We start from the raw sequence: 20,262 nt of genomic DNA, 5'->3' as shown, positions 1-20,262 counted from the left end.
AAAAAAAAGCCTAAATAAAAGGCAAAAGCAATTGTAAGGGATAAGTGGAAAGTAGAGGTACATGGTAGGGTCAGTTTTCAGTGTTTGACTTTTAAACTGACGCCTGTACTTTATCAGAGCAATTTCAAAAAGCAAGTCATGTCGGTTTTCAAAATTCAGCCACCATTTAGAAATATGGATTAAATTTAAATTTCTCAACAGGTATCAAAGTAAAGATGATTACCATATTAAGGATGAATGTCAGAGAGGAAAAAAAAATGCTGCTTTCATTAGAATAATCTGTCAAATTAAAATAAAAAGTATAGCCTTACTGGCTGTTGAGAATACATAAGATTTTGAATCTTTGGAGTTTAAAGACAGTTATACTTGACAGGAGATGCATATGTTTCCCCAAGGGTATGTGTGTATTTGCATGTAAAGGAAAAAAAACTATACTTCTCTTCTTTTTAAAATTTCTGAAAAAAACAAGAAGATACCATTTTTATCCATCTACTCAAAACCTTAAGAGGTTGGTAGTATATATACTTTAGACAGCATCAGTAATCCAGCCTTCCCAGATATGGTCAGGAGGAGTGTCACGGACAAAGCATTTTTGGAAATCAGTTTGGCAGTTTCCACTAAAGTGTACATGCCTCTGGCCCAAGAAAATCTGCTTCTAAGAAAGTAGCCTACAAAAATATTTGCAGGGCAGGCCACGGTGGTTCAGCAGACACTTTTTTGAAGCAATGACTGCAGTGAATTTCCTAGTAACAACTTCATTATTTCTAAGAATAAAGTCTGCAGCCATCAGTCCCCACTTGACTGCCATGCTGGAGACCTGGGTTCGACTCCCGGTACCTGCCATGCAAAAATAAGTAAATAAATACTTGTAAAGGTGCACAAGTATATATGCATAACAAATTCATTATGGCACCATCAAAGTGAAATTTTGAAAACTGCCTGATCAACCATCAGGAGGAACCTGGCTGAAGAAATTATGTACATTCTATATTATAGAATCCTAAACTACTTGAAAAACTTAAGGCAAAACTGAGATATTGACTTGGACAAACTTCAAGACACCCTATTAACTGAAAAAGAAAGCAGGTAGCAGAATATATGTAATCTGATCTTATTTATGCTAAAATGAAAAAAAGGCTATCTGGATATATACATGCATCATATAAATGGAAACTCCTGGAAACCTCATACCAGTCTATAAACAATGACTACCACCAAGGAAGAGAATCATTTTGTGGAAGAAGGGCAAACTTTCTTATTTTACTATACGTGTCTGTGTGTGTTTATGCATATACCTTTACTGTATAATTCAATATTTTTACCAATCAAATACATTACCTAATCTCATGTCCCTTTCCAGTTTTAACTTTCATCAAACCTGCCCAGAAGCAACTACTAGTCTAACTTTTATCTACACGGATATGTTTCGCTTGTTCTTGAACTTCATATACATGGATAGACTCATGCAGTATATATTATTTTGTGTCTGACTTCCTTCACTCAGCATAAGGTTTTTATGGTATATGGTATATGTGGTATATACTGACAGTTGGCTCCATTTTGTGGTTGAGTAGTATTCCATTACAGTAATATACTGTGATTTGATTAGCTATTCCCTCATTGATGGGTATTTTGGCTGTTTCTAATTTTTTATTTTTGAGAATAAAGTTGCAATGAATATTCTTGTACCAGTCTTTTTGTGGGAATAAATTTTCATTTGTCTCAGATAAATTATTAGAAGTATGTTTAACTGGACATGTAAAATGGTACATTTCCCCATGGAAAACTATTTCTGGATTATATGAATCTTTCAGCAGCAGCTGCAGAACAGTGGTTAGTAGCACAAACTCTGGAGCCGGACTGACTGGACTCACATCAGTGCGCCATGACGTTCTAGGCTGTGTGACCTTGGGCAAGTTTCTTGACCTCTCTGTGCCTAAGTGTGTTCATGCTTAAAATGAGGTTTATTGTGAAGCATTGATGAGTTAGTACAGAAAAAATTTCTTAGATATGGTTCACTGTCTATTTCATCCTTAGCTTACAATACAAATGCAATCATGTCATGTACAGTATTGTGAACACATATTTAGCATTTTATTCCCCACACCAGAACAGCAGGTATTCCAAATACTTGAAATAATTGTCTTTTGGAACATATTATTAAGCTCTTTTTGTCATACATTTAGCTTCCATTTGTGTTTTCCTTCATAGTAAGATGAGTTGCATTCCTGAAAGATTATCTTAATGGAAGCATTGCAGGAAGGTCATGAACAGCCCAGGGAAGTGAGCTGGAATCCTGGCGCGACTGCACAAGAAGACTGGGCCACACACACGCAATGGCAGCTGATCATGCGCATTATATGCAGAATTTCCGATAATAAAAGCTTAGCTTTTACTTTTAACTACTAAGATGATACCATTTTTTGAAGCCTGTAAATACCATTCTGCTCTTCAGTATAGCTATAAATTTTAGAAAGCTATCATAAATTTTCTAAAGATATTTTTAAAGTAAGTACAAATGTGTTAAATGTCACGAGCATGATATTCCTTCCTGGAAGAGAAAGGGCCTGACCTGCTGTGGCTACTTGAATCCAGCTCTCTTTCCAGCAAAAACCAGCAAGTAGAGCCAAGGTCTTAGGATCTTCAGAATGAGTGAGATCGCTTGGACCCTGTTTTGAGGCAGCCTCTAAAGAGCAGCCCCCCTGTTTGGCCCCTAGTTTTAATGGCGGCCCACTGCTTCAGTCCTGGCCAAGCCCTGTCAGCAGGATGCCCAAGCCTGCACTTTCCATCTCTGCCCCGCCCTTCCCCACCCACAGCCCTCCCTCCCTTTAATCCCTGGTATCCCATCTCCTGTCTCCTCCTGTGGCATTTGGGGCTACCCAGGGACCCGGAGACAAGGTCACCCTCAGTTAATCTGTAAAATCAGCACACAAAGCCCAGACACCTTTTTGACACATCATTTACCAGGCAGCAGAACACAGTCAGAACTGATCACTGTACTATAAAAATAAAAAAGAAGAATGAATTGAAAGGGGAGGGGATATGCACATCTTCAAGTTTAAGAAGTGAGACCTGGTGGTGAGGAAGGTTTCTGCCTTCTGCCTTGCAGTAGAGGGCTCCACTGGCAAAACCTCCCTTGGAGGGACGATCCTGCCAGACTATTCCTCAGCCTGATGAAATGACTGCACAAGGCAGTGAAGGGCAGTACAGTCGAGTGCCTAAGACCAAGGAATCTGTTACTGGACTGGCTGCATCTAAATCGCCCTTGCCTCCCTTACAAAGCATGTGCCCCTGGGCAAGTTATCGCATTGAAATGGGGGGATAGTAAATGATTTAATAAACCTAAGGCTCTTAAAACAGTTCCTGCCACATAGAGCGCTTTATAAATGAAATGTAAGCCTGATCCTCTGTCCTAAACCCTCTTCTAGAGTCACTAACATTCCGTCCCCCCACCCCCTCCCTTAAGCCAGGGAAACCTCCAGATCTTACATATGTTTCCAGAAAGGCACTTTCTATAAAGAAGAATGCAACCCCGGGTTACACAGAAGACTATTAAGGTAATGCAGTGGCAGGTGTTAGCAAGAAAAGGGTTTGTTTCTCATGCAGCTTTTTCACTCTGGGGGGAGGTTCTGAAGTGCTGACTTCCAATGTTCTCCCTCATTCTGGCCCTGCAGAATCTCAAAGCCTTCTCAGTGGAACTCCCTCCACTAAATATAAATGGAACCTCATGAACAAGAGAGAGGAGATGCTGGGGCTGATAGAAGGAGGCCCCAGGGAAGGTGAGCAGACAGAACTCAGGGTGACAGCTGTTGCTCCCATCTGGGTCCCACCCCAGGGACTTGGGAGGATTGGCATGCACCCAGAGCCATCGTAAAGGAAAAAGGCAAGGCCTGTTTTTCACCCTCCTCAGGACTTGATTTTTGATCCATGGGCATCTAATAACTGGATTTTCTTCTTGATGAGCAGACCACACACAGTTTTAAAGGCCATAGATCAACTAAAAGTCATGGCCCTGATTCAATGTTTATCAAGCACCTTCTTATAACATCTCATCTGTGTCTGGGGGGACCCAGAGAGCACCGGATGGTCATTTAGGCCTGAGATTGGCAGCCCCAGGATGGTTATTTTTCTCATTGGCAATCTATAAATTAGTGTTGTGACTTTCCACATTCATCTCACCATAAACTGAACCACATGCTTAGACTTCCCAGCCCTTATGGTCAAAGTTGGCAGCAGCTTCACCAAGGTGATCCCAAAACAGGGTTCCCTGCCATCTCACCTGCCCTGCAAGCATCCCTGCAACAGATAATTGTGACTGCATAGGTCCCATGGAGACTCCATGTCCTCCCAAGAGCCACCAGCAAGGAGTCCATATAGACACACAGAGTGGGCAGACTCCTTTTGCCCATCACCCCTGCTGCTACAATTGCTCAAGCCAACATCACTTCCTGCCTTGACCATGAAGATCTACACTCCCCACTGGTGTCCCTTGCCCCAGTCTATTCTCCACTCAGAAGCAAGAGTAAGCATTTTTGAAACAGAAATCAGGTCATGACTGGAATAGAATTCTCCAATGGTTTCCCATTTCCCAGAGAATAAAATCCACACATGTATGCATCTCACCAGCCTCATTTATATCATTCTCACCCTTACACTCTGAACTCCAGAATCCAGAATTCAGTCCTACAAACCAGCTCTCTCTCATGAAAGGACAATACCAAATGCTGTATAACCCTTCCTGGGACTCCCTCCCCTCTCTTCTCCGTGGTCTCTAATCTTCCCAAGGCTGATTTCCATCTCTAGGTCTCAACTGAAATATCACCTCTTCAGATGGTTTTTTTCTGGGCACTAAATCCAAGAATGCTCCTCATGCCTCACCAAAAATATTGATGACTAAATCACATGCATTTCCTTTATAATACTCAGAGCAATTTGTAATGATACATTTATTTATTGCTTTAATGGCTTATTGACTGTTTCACCACCAGATGGTCATCTCTGTCAAATTGTTCACAGAATAAAGGAATGACTTCTAGTCATGTCTTTCTTGGCCAAGAAAGACCAACCATCATCTCCAAACTGCACAAGGACACAAGGCTCCAACTGGTCCATCTAATCCATTCTCCACAGAGCAGTGGAAATAATCTCCCTGGGACACAAACAGGATCACATCTCCCTCCTACTAAAAGCTTTTCATTGGATTCCCATTGTCTTGGGGACAAAGTCCATACTTCTTGCCACACCTCGGACCAGATCTGACAGCTGCCTCTCACTCACATTTTATCTTATCCCACTCTCCCCAGCCATACTCTCCTTCCATCTGCACCCTGACAGTCCTACTCCTCTTAGGGCCTCTGCACAATCCATTTCCTTTTCTAGGCCCTCTACTTCACCCCCAGCTGCATCACAGCCAACTCATATTCATACCTCTGGTTTCAGCAGAAAGGTGATATCCTTGGGGAAGCCTTCTTGGTCTATCTGGAAAGCTGGTCCCTCCTGTTATAAACTCAAAATCATGCTATGCTTGCCTCCTCTAGAACTTGCCACACTTCTGATCATTTCATACCTTCCTCGTCCTAAGTATCCTGTCGACAGTGGATGCATATGTCTTGTTCTCCTCTCTACTCTAATAGCCTAGCACAACACTTGGCCCATTTGTTACCGACAGATTTATGCTAGACTGAATTTAATTCTGAAAGCTGTTCTCTCTTTAGTCAAAGGATAAAACACCTAGTTTTTGCCACATGCTTTATGTATGCCCTCAAAATTATTTAGCAATATGCGTCTTTCTAAGGATTTACATGAATCAAGATTGTTCTCTCACATTTGTGTCCAGAAAGCCAGTTTCTATAAAGAAAACTTGTATAGTGAATCAATCCTGTATAGGGAACACCAGCAGATTGAAAATGCTGAACCACCCATGCACCCGTATGAAAATGAAATAGTATCCAAAGGAAAAAAAAAACTGACTGACAAGGAAAACAAATGAGTATTATTATCTGATGTGAATACAACAACAACCTAAAGTTCTTATTCCTATAAAAGCCATTTGAAAAATTAAACTGAAAATCCAAGAGGCTGAGTCCAAAATAAATGAGGGATATCTCTTTTGCAATTTAATGTGCATCCAATACACAGTTAAAAAGAAAAAACTGCACCGTTCACAGTACACTGATTGCCTTTTCTCCTTCATGGTGCTGAGAAAGACTTTTCAAAGTCTAGAAACAGGAGTCAGCAAATTTTTTTCTATAAAGCACCAGACAGTAAATATCTTAGCCTTTGTGGGCGATATGGTCTCTTTCATAACACGCAACTTTGCTGTTGTAGCCTAAAAACAGTCACAGACAATACAAGAATGGGTATGGCTATGTTCCAATAAAACCATATTTACAAGAACAAATGGCAGGGCCAGATTTGCCCTTTCAAAATTTGTTGAACCCTGTTCTAGAACTTCACCATGCTATAATGACAGTCACAGCAGCAATGATGAAACGGCTTACTCTGTGTTATCATGTGATGTCTCTAAGCACCTAACATATGTCAACTCAATCCTAACAATGATCCTAATTAGTAGGCCCTATTTAATTATCCCTTTACAGATGAGGAAACTGCCCAAAGTCACAAGCTAGAGTTGGGATTCATAGCCAGTCTGGCTCCAGAGACCACCCCCATCCACCCTTGTGCTATGGCAACCATCTGTGGAGAATATTGCAGAGTTTCTTTCCACCACTGTCCTGTGCTCTCTCCTCCCAAATTGCCCCAGAAAGTTCTAGGGAGAAGAAGAGGAAATTCTTAGGATACAGACTCTGTTTTGCAGTCTACCAACCTCAAGGAATACATCAGGAACTTCACAAGATGCCCTGAGTAACAACTTCATCGACGATCAGAGAACTAGCTAAAGGTGAGGTAATTGTCCGAGAATGTTTGCTTTCCACCCAGGTGACTGCGCAATGGAAGGTGGGAACTTAACAGCTTCAAACTTCATGGTGGCAGCAAGAGCCACTGAAATGAGGATCCAGCTATGAAACAGAACACAAAATCAAGAAGACTATTGTGCAATTTCCCTCTTAATTTCCATTTTCTGCACCTGTTAACCTTACGTGAGCACTTTTTGAACGTATTATTAGGTTTTTGGATGAATCTACCTCAACAAGCAGAAACGTGTACTGTATTTTACTCCCTGGAACTTCATTGAATCGTAATGAGTTTGGTTCTTCTTGTACAAAAAAGGTTGATAAAAGATGAAGATTTGGGAGATGACAAAGTAAATAAAGAGTAGACGCTCAAAAAATAAAAATAAAAAAGGGAGAGTAAAGAAAAAGCAAAGGGACAAGGACAAAAACAAATATCAGGTATCAGAGCTTAAAACAGAACTTCTAGGAGCACAGGGGCAAACCAGACAGGGCCAAGACATGAGATTATAACTCCTGCACTGTTCCCACCTCATATCTTCTCTTTGCACATCATTTACTTCTTTTCAAATTAAAATATGGATTTTGAATGCTTTAAAAACAAAACATTCATATAACTGCCACAATTCTGTAGAGTGTTATATTTTTCAAAAAGCCTACAACTCCACTGTTAGAAACAGGCACATAAGGGCCAATTTGGTAGAGAGTCAGTAGTACATACAGTTTGAGGTAATATAAAAGCATATGGAAACCGTGACAATTGACCTCCAGGGGGCTAATGTTGGAGGAAACCAACAATTCCACAGTCTGGCCAGAGGTTTGGGGCGATTTGCCAAAGCAACCTAGGAGCACAAAGGGCATTCGTGTAACCAAGACCTATTTTTATTGCATCTAATCTGGAATTGGGCTGTTGCACCCCAGACATAAAATAAAGCAGTGGTGTAAGAAGATAAAAATCCTGTGTGCTGATTTTCCAAATAACAGTTCAGAAATAATGTGTCAGAGTTTATGTCCTATCATAAATCAGCTTTAAAATATTAAATAATAGAAACACCTTCTACTTTTGGATGTCATATTACATGCACTGCGTTAAACACTGTAAAGGTATAATTTCAGTTAGACAACACAACATCTTACATGGAGGATGTTTTTATCCCCATTTTATAGTTGAAGAAACTGAGGCTTAGAGAGGTTAAATAGTTAATAAGTAGAGGATCCAGAATCTGAACCATCATTTTTATGATACCAAAGCTCATAGTAATATCTATTATGCTATATAAGAATGACATTACACACATTACTGTGAGATCTTTGTCACAAAAGTGAATGGAGCATACTATTCATATCTAGACATTCTTTTTTGAGAGTTAAAATCTTTCTTTCTCTAAAAGGGAGGCAAGGTACCAGCCTCAATAAAGCAAGTTATACTCTCTCCAGAATCTGATGTATTTAGGTATGGCCTAACAGATCATATAGGAGATAGTTTAGACCAATGCTATATTAGTTTCCTACTGCTGCATAACAAATTACCACAAATTTAGCAGCTTAAAATCTCACACATGTATTACCTAACAGCTGCTATGGGTAGAAGTCATTGCACCATTAGTCGGTCAAGGTTTCAGCAGGTTTACATCCACAGGCTGAAATCAAGATGTCATGCAAACTACCTTTCTCACTGGCAGTCTTAACTGGGGAAGAATGGGATTCAAACCTCCTTCAGTTTGTTGGGAGAATCTCCTTCTTTCTGGCCAAGTGATGAACGTTCCTGGCTTTGTGTGGGCTATTGGTTGGAGGCTGGACACTGTCCTCAGGTCCTAGGGGCCTCCCGGAGTTCCTTGCCATGTGGCCCTCTCCAAAGACACTTCAAAACATGGCTGCTCACTTCTTCAAGACCAGTAGGCAGAATCTTACATAATGCAAAGTAATCGTGGGGTTACCTTTGCCATATAGCATAATCTATTCAGGAAAGTGACATCCCACCACCTTTGCCATATTCTAGAAGCAATGGGTGGCTAGGAAGCAAGTCACAGATGCTGCCCAAAGTCAAGGGGGAAGAATTATTCCAGGGCCTGAAAACCAGGGATAGAGATCACAGAGGCCACCTTCGAATGGCATCTGCCACAAATAATATCCAACTGAACTTGCACGATTGTGGAAATGGTCTACCTCTGTGCTGGCTAGTACGGTAGACATTAGCCACATGTGATTGCTGAACACTTGAACTGCAGCTAGTGTGACTGTGGAAGCTGATACTTAAGATTTTTCATGTTAGTTGAATTTACATAGCCATTAGAGACTCCCACATTGGACAGCGCAGCTTTGCACATGTGGGTTAATTTTAAAGTGTCCATTTTCTCACTGCTGCCATAGAAAATCCTGCCTAGAGAAGGTTAATATCCCGGGAATCCCTCCACTATAAGTGTGGTAAAGTGGCTACAAGTCCTTCAGCTTCTTCCAGTCTTCTGGGACATGAGGACCACATGGAGAAAAGGGCAATGACAGCCAAGGACTTAACTGCAAAGCAACCCCTATATTCCTGACTGGTCTGCTTTGGTAAAATGCTAAATATTTGGTTCAGATTAAGAGGCAGAGAGATGAGAATTCAATCTTCACCAGAACAGAAATAACCAAATATCAAGTTAAAGGAGTATTTATCTCATTAGGATCTCTGCTATAGGGTAATTATTTTTTAAAATATGAATGACTAAACCGTTTTTAAATTTTGCTTGTGTTATTCTTTCTAAATATTTCCCAGTCTTTTATTATCAAATTCAAATCATTCTTGGGGAACTATTTACTCTAGTACCTACTTAACAGACTTCATTTTTCCATAGCCCCAAGCCTCTTCCAAACCTTTTCCACCAACGTAACCTAAGGCATCTGGAAGGCTTAATTTACCGCCATCAAGGGGGTTAGTAATTTATGCATCTTTATACTTTCCTAAGTGTTTATCCCCATGACAACATGCTGTAAAAGTAAATGCCTGTTCTTACCGCTTTTTCTTCCCATAACTCAAACCTCTTCTAACTCTTAGACAGAAGTGAATGAATGAAGCAGAGTTAGTGGCGGGTGGTAGATAAAACAAAAATCAATGAAGAATAACAAAGTAGCTGCATTATCAGCAAAGAGAGTATAAACCACTTCCCCCGAATTACATGAGAAGACAGAACAAACCACTTCCCTACACAATCGTCTCTATAAATTAGTCACGTCCAAAACCCATCACTGCAATACCACCTGTTTCAGTTTCACGTGACATATTTTCCTAACTCAGCTGTTTCCAAATAGAATTTTGGCAGTACTAGTTCTGGGGCATGCTAATAGTGGTTACCAAAAAGAAAAAAAACAGGTAGGGGCATAGAATCAAAACAAGTTTTGAGAGCACAGACGAAACATAAATAAATTTCTTACACTGCAGGACTTTCATAGCCTTTATTTAATACTGTAGAGTATATTGTGAATCTCCAAGGACACACAAGGTAAGATGTGTTTTTGGACTTATTTGACCAAAACCCTTTTCTCTCCAGGATCATCCACTGAATTATTGCTCTGAAATATAAAATCTGAGGCATTCATTAGGATTTCCCAAATTTTAGATACATTAGGTGGTTTAGACACATTAGAGCATCACTGCAATGATTTTTGTTATACCCATATACTTACCTACTTAACCTTCTTCCTTTACCTACTTGTTAACCTTCGAGTCTTCCTAAGCAAGAGTTGGTGTAAATCATGTTTGATCTGCAAATTATTAATTTTCTAGTATACAAATGCATAGCTAATAAAATCCATTCATTTGTACCACTTAAACCAGTCCAAACTTTTGAACACATATGGAAAACCAAAATGGAAAAAAAAAAAAAAGATTCATTGTTACCTCTAAGCCATGGCTGAAAATGACAGAAATAAGATTTAAGAACAAGGGAGGGCAGGCCACCGTGGCTCAGCAGGCAAGAATGCTCGCCTGTCATGCCAGAGGACCCGGACCCGGGTTCGATTCCCGGTGCCTGCCCATGTAAAAAAAAAAAAAAGAACAAGGGAGAACAAGAGACAAGTCCCCATCTTCCATTCGTAGATGAGGAGATTCTCTCTCAGAGCAGCTCAGTGACTTACACACACTCCCTCAGCTGGCTTTAAGCAAGAGACAGACTTGCTGGGAACCACCAGGCCAGATACAAGTGGTTATCTCTGTCTGCCACACAGCAGGTCTCCAGATTTCATCAACGTGAACTACTTAAAATGTTTGTGTTTTGTTTAGCATATGAGTAAGTCACCCTTCGTTAGCATCATTATTCCCAAACATGGGGAGAAAGATGAGCTTCATTCTCCCTCAGAGGAAATCAGTCCTGACCAACCCCAATTCTGCTTGGAAGCAGAATGCCTTTCCTTCCACTGGTTCTTCAAAGGAGTGCCTGCAGGCTATCCCAACAGAAGCTGGAACCCTGGTCAGCTCTCTTAGAATCAGGCTGAGACAGGCCTCTACAGGCCCAAAAGTGACAATGAGCAGAACAAGCTTGTGACTTCTTCACTGAAGGACCTGGGACAATAGGCCTAATTTCTCTGTATAGGCTCCTGTGCCAGTTTGAAAGGATTTGTGTACCCTAGAGAAACCATGTCTTAATCCTAATCAGTCTTGTGAGAGCAACAGTTTCTTCTAAGCCCTATTCAGTACTATAGGTTGGAAACTTAATTAGGTTATCTCTACAGAGATGTGACTCAATCAGTTGTGGGTATTAAACTTGATTAGATGGAGATGTGTCTCCACCCGTTCTATGTGGGCCTTGATTAGTTTACTGGAATCCTATAAAACAGGAGACAATTAGGACCGAGTTTCCTTCTGAGAATGAGGAGGGAGCCACAGAACCCTGACAGAAGGACAAGAGAGCCACAGAGTCCACCAGGCAGCAACCTTCAGAGATGAAGAAGGAAAACACCTCCCGGGGAGCTTCATGAAGCAGGAGGCCTGGAGAGAAAGCTAGCAGATGCCGCCATGTTCACTACGTGTTCTTCCAGCTGAGAGAAACACTGAACATCACTGGCCTTCTCGAACCAAAGCATCTCTTCCTGGATGCCTCAGATTGGACATTTCTGTAGACTTGTTTTAATCTGAACAATTTCACAGCCTTAAAACTGTAAACTAGCAACTTATTAAATTCCCCTTCCTAAAAGCTTTTTTTTTTCTGGTATATTGCATTCCAGCAGCTAGCAAACTAAAATAGATCTTTATTTGTCAGACAGGGATATTAATAGTGAAATAATACCTACATCAAAAGAGAAATAAATGAGATAATGGGTGAAGAGGAGCGCCTGGCACATGGTAAGGGATCCATAAATCTCATGTTACATTAATGGTAATAGTCAGGAAAATAAATAATAATAATAATGACGCTGATAGTGGCTGCTACCCAGCCCACAATTGGAAAAGACACCTACTTGTTTTACCCAGTGACATCTGTTATAAGGGAGAGGGTGTTGGACAAAGCTGTTGGAAAGCAGGCTCCCTTCCTCTCAACCCATGCCCCAGAACTCACACAGTATGGTAAGGAGGGCACCTGCCTAGGTTATCTCAGCTCCACAGTTAAAAGCTGAGATCTCACAGGAGGCAGCATGGCAGAGAGACCCAGGACAGTGCTTTCACAGCTGGTGCCTGTGCCAGCTGTCCACCTTTGCCCTAACTGGTTGTGGGGCCTCAGGTCCAAGATTCAGTCTAAGTTGCTTTAATGGCAATAAGGACATAAAGGTGTGCCATTTCTTGCATTTCAGAGGTTTTGGAGCATGCCTCAGCTCTGCTACCTATGTTATAACATCTCCCAGCCCCTTCCAATCACAGATCCATCTGGGCAGCTCTTATTCCATTGATCCTGCTTGGGAATTAATGCATCCTGTTCTCTCAAATGCTTCTGAAGAAAGGTCTTCGACTTGGTAACGGTTACTCTGCCCAAGCCCCAATCAGAGAATACCAAGAGCTGACCGAGACCTCTGTCCATTTCATGAAGATTCCGAAGAACACTGACCTCTCAGGCTTCCCGCGAAGCCCACCTGCAGCTTCCTGACTCCAGGAACAACCTTCCCTGTCATCCCTCCCTCTTTCTGATGCAGCCTATTTCCTTGAGGTATGCCATCGTCCATGCTAGAAGTGAGATGGGATCTTCACCTGGAGGGACGCAGCAGAACCCTGGGTGCCCAAAGTTGTTCATGCCCTTCCCACTTTCCCCCTGGATAGCAATGTAGTTCTATCTAAAATCCACACAACAACCACAAAGACCCCCAACCCGGGTTCATAAAGCATGCACACTATAGGACATGGCATTTTATCAGCATCTTCCTGGGCTAAGCAATGCACAATGTTATGTGCAATGTCTGATTAATTGTCACAACCACTTTCTGATATAATGGTCCATTTTATAGACCAGAAAAATGAGGATGAGTAGGTAAGCAATTTGCTTAGAGGGCTCATCCATCTTGAATGAGGCAGAGCTGGTTTTCCATCCTGATCTGTTAGATTCCAAAACTCATGTTCTTTTCCCCAAGCTTTCCTTGGTCTTCTCATATTGACCTCAAGTGCTATTTTCCCATTAGCAGAGCTAACCATGCTAATCTTTCCAAAATAATGTAATACATTCAACATAGTAATATATAATATGATTTGATATATTACATGCTATAATAATAAAATAATATATAATGTATTTATATTCTCAAACAGTGCCTGGAGGATATCTCTCCCTTAGGCAAAGGCTCTGTCCATTGTATAACAGATACCATGGGAAACCGAAAACCATCTGAGACTATGAAGACAAACAGGCAGGCAAAAGCCTGTTCTAACATTCCTCATTCAGCTTCCAAGGAAACCATTTTACCTATTGAATGGCCAAGGTTTGGGTAAATAGCTGAAGTTTCAGAATGTATATACAGGATATTGTGTATTCATTGTAGCAATATCATAATTTCTGAAAGAGAAGTAATTTTAAATCACATTGTACAGAGTTGATTTTTCAACATTATTAGGTAATGTCACACTTGATTTTTTTAGCTCATGAGGAAAGCACCATCAATATTAATTAGAGAAAGATGAAAAATATTTGAGTAAGGCTCAAAATAAAGCAGATAAAATGAATTCATCTTCAAAAAGTGGGTGTTTTCCTCCGCTAACAGTGTACCCCCAACCTCGTATTTCTTACCCTATGAAATAAATCTGATACCTGGTAAGTGCATTTGCTGGCATAAACCCTACATTCTTTCTTGTTGCACCTTAGGAAATCAGAATTCTTCTTCATCCAAAGAAGAGTTCAGAAGCAAAAAACCATCTTTCCCTTTCCCAACTGAGTAAATTGAAAATCCCTATAAAATCAATATACTCAAAGTCCGGCCCAAGAGGAAAGTGACAATCTATAAGAAAAGAATGTGACAAATCCTTAGTAATTTTTTGTACCAGAGTGTACTCTTGTACTTTTAATTTTTAAATTAATTTTTAAATTAAAAAAATATGTATGACAACAAAGAAACACAAACTATGGAATGCTTCACGAAGTTGCGTGTCATCCTTGTGCAGGGGTCATGCTAATCTTCTCCATATCATTCCAATTTTAGTATATGTGCCGCCGAAGCAAGCACTTGTATTTTTAATTAATTGATTTTCTTTTCATTTAAACTTTTTTTCTTTAAAAAGAAACATTAAAATTAGAAAAGGCAGTTTGCTTATGTTCTGAATGCAGAAATGAAATGATAAGGAACTATGGCTTCCCTTGCTCTCGGTATTTAGTTTCCATGTTGTTGTAAGGCAAAAATTGATTAAAAGAAAGTTCTGGCAACACCTGAAAACATGACGGTTAAATTAAAAAAATCACAGATTTCTCCCTGACAGGACTGTCAGGAGCAGAGTATTCTGTGATACAGATTTCCAAATCTCTATAAATGGGAAGCATTTCCTGGGCAATTAATCAAGGGGAACTTCTACGTAAAAACACATCTCTTTTGAGCTATTCACAAACAATCACACAAGTTGCAATGACTAATTATAAGTCTCAGACCTGTGTGTTGAAATGCTTTTCTTCAGGCCATTAAGGATACCATGACAATATACAAATTCAGCAAGAAGAATAAACTGCGGGAACTTACAATTACAGAAAGGAATTATTCAAAGTATGTGACCTTTGCATGAAAATGATGCACGTTTATTTGATACTACAGACTCTCCTCTATTTTTCTCCTTTGATAGGTCTGTGTAATTCCCACTAACAATAATGAGAGATATGTGCTAAAAATGAATAGCTGCTAACTCTGGCCATCTGTGCATTCCTGGTACAAATAAAAATGAATGTCATCACTACCCTATTGGATTTCTCAGTAATGCTCTTTGCTGATAAGAACTAAAAAAAAAAATACTGAAAAAAAATTTTTTTCTCTTTTTCTTACTCATACAAAGCATGCCCATTCCCCTGCTACATAAAGGGGTCTATTCTACTCTGATTCCAGGCAGCCACTCCAGAGGTAGGGGTGAGATAAATCCCTGCTTATCAAGATAACTTGTTTCCCCACTCCTTATAAATGGAGACAAAGTATACCCAGACTCGAAAGATTAAAATGGCCAAATTCTTAGCAGGTTAACTCATTACTTTTCATCCTTCTCTTGCCAGCCCTGAAAGCTAAGTAGCTGTCTTAACAGCCTGCAGCAATCACTTCCAAACAATTCTCTTGCCCTAGAGCTATACTAAAATGGAGTTAATTCATTTCTCCTTTATGAATTACTGGCTGTCAAGAAGTTGAGAAAGGTCCCAGGCTTTAATGGAGATCTTAAAAAAGACCATGTGCTAGAGAAGCCAAGGAGGGGTGCTGGGGAGCCAGAAAAGAAGACTGGTGAGCCACTGGTCAAGCCCTGCACCCCTGACCAAGAAAAATGGTGGAAGAAAGGACACATGGCCACCTTCAATCTCAGCAAAGTGTCCCCTCTGTGGGAACTACGAATGTACAGCACCACACAACCATGTGGTCATAACTTCACTTCTCTGAGTAGCCAGTTAATCCTCAGCAAGCCAAACTTTTAAAGCTCCCCCTGCCTTCACCCACCCCTCTCGAGGGCGAGTGTTAAGTCTTGCTATCAAAATCCAAGGGTATAATTACCAGGTAGATCCCTTCCTCCTCCCAAGCTGCACAGAGGTCTGGGTAAATGGGATCTTCTCTTTTGTTTGATCATCAGATCTACTTTTATATGATATAAGATGACAGAACTGCTAAGGATATTTACAAGCTTGGCTAAACTAAAGAAAAAATTGGTAATCACAGCCCTCTGGAGAGGCTTTTTAAATTTCATTTTATAGCACTATAAAATGAGGCTGTACCCTGAGCATTTAAAAGGGCAAATTATTTGGTTGGAAGTGGTTCAAATTTTGAAGTTCAGTCACATCAGTAGATATAAAACTAAGCAAATAGTCAAGGTAAGGGTCCATTTCAAAGGAACCTAGACAGTACCAAAAAAGGGTAGGCATCTACTGGTTGTAAGTGGCCATGTGTGCTTTTTAGGAGTAGGTATGTTTGGCATCAAGATTATACTTTGAAAAAGTCCTTAAGATTTGATGAATTGTTCCTAATCCTACTTCATGCCACCCTCAAAACAATGCCAATATAAAACTTTCCACTGGTAATTTATTCGTAAGAACATATTTTAATTGTAAGTAATAGTATAAATTCACTTGCTTTTCCTGGGAGTTTAATTTTTAAGCTATCACCCAACTTACTATAAAATAAACTATGTGTCATGGACAGTAATTTTTCAATAAATACATCAAATGCAAGAGTAAAATTAGTAGCACACAAGAGAATATATAAACTCATATCTGATAAAGGTTTAGTATCCAGGATATATATATAAAGAACTCTTACAAGTAAATAATAAAGAGGCCATCCAATTAAAAACATGGACAAAGGACTTGAATAGACATTTCTCCAAAGAAGATATACAAATAGCCAATCAGCACATGAAAAGATGTTCAACATCACTTGTCAGGAGGGAAATGCAAATCAAAATGACAATGAGATACCTGTTTGTACACTGGGATGGATGAAATTAAAAGAAGACAATAACAAGTGTTGGCATGGATGTAAAGAAATTGGAATATGTATGCATTGCTGATAGGAATGTAAAATGATGCAACCACTTTGCAAAACATTTTGGCAATTCCTTAAAAAGTTAAACAGAGAATTACCTTATGAACTGACAATTCTACTCCTAGGCATAAACCCAAGAGAAATGAGAACATATGTACCTCAATATTCACAGCAGCATTATTTACAATAGCCAAAAAAATAGAAACAACCTAGATACCTATTAATAGATGAATGGATAAATAAAATGTGGTATATCCATATAATGGAATATTAGGCAATTGAAAGGAAATGAAGTACTGATAATTGCTACAACATGGATAAGCCATAAAACCTTTATGCTAAGTGAAAGCATCCAGTGACAGAAAAAATCACATATCATATACAAAATGTACAGAATAGGCAAATCCACAGAGAATGAAAGTAGATTAATGGTTGTAAAGAGTGGGAAGAATAGAGAATGAGGAGTGATTAACAATGGATCCAAAGTTTCTTTCTGAGGTTATGAAAATGTTCTGGAACTAGATAGATGTGATGACTGTTCAAATTTGTGAATATACTAAAAACCCCTAATTGTTCATTTTAATGGAGTGAATTTTATGATACATGAATTATGCATTTCAATAAAACAGTAATACATAACAGAAATGAAAAATTAAATAGCACAAAAGAGTTTATAAAAAGATAAGTAATATTCTCCTCTCCCTGCCCTAGTAACCTCTCCCACTGTCAAGGGTTTTTTTCTTTTTTTTAATCACTCATTCAACTAATTATCTGTAAGTTCTTCAATTTTTCAATGTTTATTGAATAAATATCTGTTTGGATGTCCCACTGGAATCTCAACATATTCAACACTAAATTCTCAACTGTCCCACTTCTAGAGTTCTCAATCACCCTATAACTACTTCAGTCTCATCTCTATTAAAACCATCAAAGATTGGGAGTCATGAGCAAAACCTCCTCTTTCCTAAGACTTCACACACAATGGATCACTATGTTCTGTCATTTTAATTTAATTTAAATAATTACCTCCTCTCTATTCTTTTTTTGTCCGGATGCTGAAGCAGCTTCCATCTGGCTTCTCCAATACCAGTCTATCTGCCCGCCCGCCCGCCCACCCGCCCGCCCGTCCGTCCGTCCGTCCGTCCGTCCGTCCGTCCGTCCGTCCGTCCGTCCGTCCATCCATCCATCCATCCATCCATCCATCCATCCATCACACAATATTTATGCAGTACTAACCACATACCAGGCACTGAGGTGATGAAAATGAAGAGGGAATCAAGTTTATGTCATTAGACTGTTCAATGTTTAGTGTAAGAGAAAAACATATAGCTGACAAATTGTAACAAGATGATTTTATAATGACATTAAATGCTGTCAGAATACCAGGTAGAGCCACTGTTTTGAGGAGGAATCAGAGGATGATATGTAAACTTGACTTCAAAGATGAGTACAAGCTTTGCAGGTGAAAAGGAAGAAAGGAGTTTTTGAGCATTGGGGACATGATGCTCAAAATTAGAGATATGAAGAAGGTCTACCAAGGTCCAAAAATGCTAAAAATTTCAGTGAAGCAAGCATCAGATGGGAAATGGCATGTATGTGTGGTGGTGGTAGAGGTGGGGGGGGGGTTTGTGTATGTTGGTGTTTAAAGCAAGCCTTGAAAGCAATCCAGGGCCAGAGGTTTTAGAACTTCATAAGCCATATGGTAGAGGTGAATTTGACCCAGTGTGCAAGAAGGAAGAAATCGGGGCTTTTAGGCAGACTGGGCCTCACTGAGTTGTCTGAAGTACAGGATGGGCACGCTGGACTCTCTAAAGTCTGCTGCAATAATCCAAGCAATGGAAACAACAGCACTGAGAATGGAAAAGGGAAATGAGAGAAATTGAATTTGTTGGATTAGACACAGTGAGGGAAAAGTCACAGACCACTTGGAGGCTCCTTAGGAGAGCAAATAAACGTTTTGCCAGTCCCAAAGTGCTATGTTTATGCAATAATGGCAGGATGGGCAAGAGAAAGGACAAAGAGTCCAATTTTGGTTGTGTTAGAAATAGGGGTATGAGGCAGACTTTCTAAAATATAATCCTGGTTATATCACTTCCTTTCTTAAAATCTTTTGATGAGTCTTCATTGCTTGCAGATTAATTTTTTAATTTGTTTTTATTATGGGGAGGATCTACATGTGCCATGATAGAAGGGATCTTGAGAAAATCTGGGTTCAAGCCCATAGTGACTTTGTGCAAGTTACAGATAACCTCACCGAGACTCAGTTACCTTATCTGTATATTGCAAATAGTGTTCTTCTTACAGGACTGCTGTGGGGATCTAAAAAATATCGTACATCAGTGTTTCATGCAAAACCTGGCACATATGTACTTAATGAATAGTAGCAAAGTTTTCCAGGGAAAGCACTTAGAATCATATTTCCCGTAAATTATGTTAAAAATATAAGCTCTTTAGAAAGAACTCATATGCTTTTAAATTTTGCAAACTCAGTTGATTGCAAGTTACAAACTACAAATAGCATTTAAAATATAGAGAAGTAGAGGACAGCTATGTTACTCACTCTACCCAAAACTTCTTAATTTTAGAAGACTGAACAAAAATAAAATGTCTATCAGAGATGAGGAAATATGTGAACCAACCAAACAAAAACAGAAAAAAGATCCCAATCTCCTCAGGAGTCAAGAGAACTGAGAAGAAAAAAAGAAAAAAAAAAAAAAAAAAAAAAAAAAAAAAAAAAAAAAAGAGAATTGAGAAGAAAACACAGATAATTTCTACCAAGCATTCAAACAATTAAAGGTTTAAAGCTGAAAAAAACAAACAAACAAAAAAAAACACTCCAGCTCTGTACGAGGAACCCTCAGCATTTTGATGGCATGATACTTAATCTTTGACCTAAGTACCATGATGAACAAATGATTCCAAAGTATGATTATTGATGGCACAAGGGCCTTAGGAGGTGGGGTTGAATTCTCAATCTTTGCTATGGACTGCCAACCCTTCCCACCTGATGCAGACAAGATCAAGAGCGATGTAGACATTTTGCTGCAGAGAAAATTATTCCTTCTTCAGAAAGATTTTTGGGTCCACCCCTCCCCCAACGGAAAAAGGGGGGGCGGGGAATCATTGTGTGTCACAGCAAAGACCTTCACGTCACTTCTTTTCGGCTTTTATGCTGCTGGGATTCTCTGATCACACTGTGTGGTGCAATGAAGAACTGTCCCAAAGATGATTCCTGGAAGAAGAAGCA

The 20,262-nt window shown here is 39.7% G+C and overlaps 1 protein-coding gene and 1 non-coding gene across 2 annotated transcripts in view; both read right to left on the bottom strand.

Moving 5' to 3' along the window:
• Window positions 1-20,262, bottom strand: part of ERC2 (ELKS/RAB6-interacting/CAST family member 2) — an 865,607-nt gene that overhangs the window by 277,539 nt on the left and 567,806 nt on the right. The window lies entirely within an intron of this gene.
• LOC143658220 (U6 spliceosomal RNA) lies at window positions 14,419-14,525 on the bottom strand. Its single transcript, XR_013163220.1, has one exon. It is a non-coding gene; the product is annotated as a U6 spliceosomal RNA (small nuclear RNA).

This window comes from Tamandua tetradactyla, chromosome 15 (assembly GCF_023851605.1).
Source record: "Tamandua tetradactyla isolate mTamTet1 chromosome 15, mTamTet1.pri, whole genome shotgun sequence".
NCBI lineage: Eukaryota > Metazoa > Chordata > Mammalia > Pilosa > Myrmecophagidae > Tamandua > Tamandua tetradactyla.
Note: the sequence above shows the minus strand (reverse complement) of the source record. Positions and strands in the feature narration are given on the sequence as shown.